Source organism: Nomascus leucogenys, chromosome 13, assembly GCF_006542625.1.
Source record: "Nomascus leucogenys isolate Asia chromosome 13, Asia_NLE_v1, whole genome shotgun sequence".
Lineage (NCBI taxonomy): Eukaryota > Metazoa > Chordata > Mammalia > Primates > Hylobatidae > Nomascus > Nomascus leucogenys.
The window spans coordinates 56,723,515-56,727,475 of NC_044393.1; the positions used below are offsets into that span (position 1 = coordinate 56,723,515).

Here is a 3,961-nt window from a genome sequence, read left to right on the forward strand (position 1 = left end):
TGTTAGTTGGTTATTTTGCTCGTTAGTTGATGCAGTTTCTTCCTAGCCTCAATGGTCTTTACAATTTGGCATGTTTTTGCAGTGGCTGGTACCGGTTGTTCCTTTCCATGTTTAGTGCTTCCTTCAGGAGCTCTTTTAGGGCAGGCCTGGTGGTGACAAAAATCACTCAGCATTTGCTTGTCTGTAAAGTATTTTATTTCTCCTTCACTTATGAAGCTTAGTTTGGCTGGGTATGAAATTCTGGGTTGAAAATTCTTTTCTGTAAGAATGTTGAATATCGGCCCCCACTCTCTTCTGGCTTGTAGAGTTTCTGCCAAGAGATCAGCTGTTAGTCTGATGGGCTTCCCTTTGTGGGTAACCCCACCTTTCTCTCTGGCTGCCTTTAACATTTTTTTCCTTCATTTCAACTTTGGTGAATCTGACAATTATGTGTCTTGGAGTTGCTCTTCTCGAGGAGTATCTTTGTGGCGTTCTCTGTATTTCCTGAATCTGAATGTTGGCCTGCCTTGCTAGATTGGGGAAGTTCTCCTGGATAATATCTTGCAGAGTGTTTTCCAACTTGGTTCCATTCTCCCCGTCATTTTCAGGTACACCAATCAGGCATAGGTTTGGTCTTTTCACATAGTCCCAAATTTCTTGGGGGCTTTGTTCATTCCTTTTTATTCTTTTTTCTCTAAACTTCCCTTCTCGCTTCATTTCATTCATTTCACCTTCCATCGCTGATACCCTTTCTTCCAGTTGATCGCATCGGCTACCAAGGCTTCTGCAATCTTCGCGTAGTTCTCGATACTTGGGTTTCAGCTCCATCAGCTCCTTTAAGCCCTTCTCTCCATTGGTTATTCTAGTTATCCATTCGTCTAATTTTTTTTCAAAGTTTTTAACTTCTTTGCTATTGTTTTGAATTTCCTCCCGTAGCTCAGAGTAGTTTAATCATCTGAAGCCTTCTTCTCTCAACTCGTCAAAGTCATTCTCCATCTAGCTTTGTTCCATTGCTGGTGAGGAACTGCGTTCCTTTGGAGGAGGAGAGGTGCTCTGCTTTTTAGAGTTTCCAGTTTTTCTGCTCTGTTTTTTCCCCATCTTTGTGGTTTTATCTACTTTTGGTCTTTGATGATGGTGATGTACAGATGGGTTTTTGGTGTGGATGTCCTTTCTGTTTGTTAGTTTTCCTTCTACCAGACAGGACCCTCAGCTGCAGGTCTGTTGGTGTTTACTAGAGGTCCATTCCAGACCCTGTTTGGCTGGGTGTCAGCAGCAGTGGCTGCAGAACAGCGGATTTTTGTGAGACCACAAATTCAGTTGTCTGATAGTTCCTCTGGAAGTTTTGTCTCAGAGGAGTACCCGGCCGAGTGAGGTGTCAGTCTGTCCCTACTGGGGGGGTGTCTCCCAGTTAGGCTGCTCAGGGGTCAGGGACCCACTTTAGGAGGCAGTCTGTCCGTTCTCAGATCTCCAGCTGCGTGCTGGGAGAACCACTACTCTCTTCAAAGCTGTCAGTCAGACAGGGACATTTAAGTCTGCAGAGGTTCCTGCTGAATTTTTGTTTGTCTGTGCCCTGCCCCCAGAGGTGGAGCCTACAGAGGCAGGCAGGCCTCCTTGAGCTGTGGTGGGCTCCACTCAGTTCGAGCTTCCTGGCTGCTTTGTTTACCTAAGCAAGCCTGGGCAATTGGGGGCGCCCCTCCCCCAGCCTCGCTGCCGCCTTGCAGTTTGATCTCAGACTGCTGTGCTAGCAATCAGCGAGACTCCATGGGCATAGGACCCTCTGAGCCAGGTGCGGGACACAATCTCCTGGTGTGCCATTTTCCAGGCCCATTGGAAAAGCGCAGTATTAGGGTGGGACTGACCCGATTTTCCAGGTGCCATCTGTTACCCCTTTCTTTGACTAGGAAAGGGAACTCCCTGACCCCTTGCGCTTCCCGAGTGAGGCAATGCCTCGCCCTGCTTCGGCTCGCGCACAGTGCACTGCACCGGCTGTCCTGCACCCACTGTTTGGCACTCCCTAGTGAGATGAACCCAGTACCTTAAACGGAGATGCAGAAATCACCCGTCTTCTGTGTCACTCAGGCTGGGAGCTGCAGACCGGAGCTGTTCCTATTTGGCCATCTTGGCTCCACCAAACCTTATTTCATTTTTGTATATGGCAAGAGATAGGGACCTAGTTTCATTCTTCTGCATATGGTACCCAGTTCTGCCAGCACCATTTATTGAAGAGACTGTCCATTCTCCAATGTATGTTCTTGGCACGTTTGTAGAAAATGAGTTCACTGTAGGTGCATGGATTTGTTTCTGGGTTCTCAGATTTTAAGGTAATATGAATCATACTTTATTTTTTAATTTATAGTGAGTGTATTCATTTCCTATTGGTGCTTTCACATATAACCACAAACTTAGTGACTCAAAACAACACAAATTTACTATCTTACAATTCTAGCAGTCAGAAGTCCAAAATTAGTCTTACTGGGCTAAAGTCAAATTGTCGAACAGAAAAAAGCAGGAACGAGGAAGAAGAAGGTAGAGGAGGAGAGGGAGGAGGGAGGTGGCAGTGCTGTGGCAGAGGGACAGGAGCAGGAGGGGGATGGAGAGGAGAAGGCTCCTAGGTGGCATGGCGCTCCTGCTCCTCCCGGTGCTGCCCAGCCCCCTGTCAGCAAGAGCTGAACCCCCACAGGATAAGGAAGCCTGAGTGGATACTAATAATCAAAGCTACATCTGTGACACAGGACACTGCTGTGGACAGTCTCAGTGCTGCAACTACTGCTAGGAACTCTGGTAGCTCTGGCTGGTGTGGACCATCATCATCATCCTTAGCTGCTGCTACATTGGCCACCACCACCAAGCCAAGCACCGCCTTCAGGCCCAGCATCGGCAACATGAAATCAACCTGATCCCCTGCCGAGAAGCCTTCAATCACTCAGTGCTGCCTTTTTATTTCAGGTTTTTGCTAAACTACTTAACTACCTCCTTATGAGGAAATGGTGAGCCAGCCTCCATCTCCTCCTCCAGCATACTGTGCCTTCCAGCTACACAGCAGCAGCAGCTTCTGCCTCCACAGTGCAGCCTGGCAGGTGGCAGTCCCCCGGCGCCAATCCCACCAGGGGATCCAAGGGAATCTCTTGTTTGAGCCCAGCAGAAGCATCACAAGAACCCCAAGCGTCGCTGATCCTGAGCCCTCTGACCTACCAGGTGACCGAGTCGCCACCAAAGCCCTGGGGATGCAGCCCAGTGGCTCTGTAGCCAGCCTGGGAGAGCTGGACCCAGGGGCCTTCCTGGACAAGGATGCAGAATGTAAGAGGAGCTGCTGAAAGATGACAGTTCTGAACATGGCAGCGCACCGCCCGACAGCAAAGAGAAGATGATCAGGAGACATCGCCACTTCACTGGTGACTCGGGCATTGAAGTGCGTATGCCAGGGCCACCATGGTCATCGCCTTAAAGAGTTCAACATGCTCATCGCTGATGCACTGGATGGGCCCCTGGACTTCTGTGACAGCTCCCATGTGCAGCCTCCTGGTGATGAGGAGGAAGGCCTCTTCCAGCCCTCCGAACAGCAGGCTTGACAGCCTGGGCACCTGCACCTGCCACAGCTACCTGCATGCCTGCTGCTAAACACCGTCAATGAGCAGGACTCTCCCAACTCCCAGAGCAGCAGCTCCCGCAGCTAGATCAGGCTCTGCCAGCACCCAAGAACTTGGCAAAGCAACCAGGGTAGGGGAGAACCATGAGAGAAGCATTAAATGACTTTCAGAGAAAGTGGTACAGCCACTTGATTCCTTCTTTTTTTTTTCTTTCTCCTCTCCTGCATTTTCCTCCATCTCCAGGTACAGTTTGGGGTGTGGATGCCTCTCGCCCTACAAAGGCACAATGTTGTGGAGGGCTGAGAAGTTGGTTCTGTTTCTCATTCCTCATACCCCATCCCTATCCACTTTATTCTCTCTTTAAAGTCCTATCTCACCCACCTGTTTGGGTCAGA

General features: G+C 49.4%; 1 pseudogene; it reads left to right on the plus strand.

Annotated features, from left to right (window-relative positions):
• Positions 1-2,569: 2,569 nt before the first annotated feature.
• On the plus strand, positions 2,570-3,653 carry LOC100596994 (annotated as a pseudogene).
• Positions 3,654-3,961: the final 308 nt, after the last annotated feature.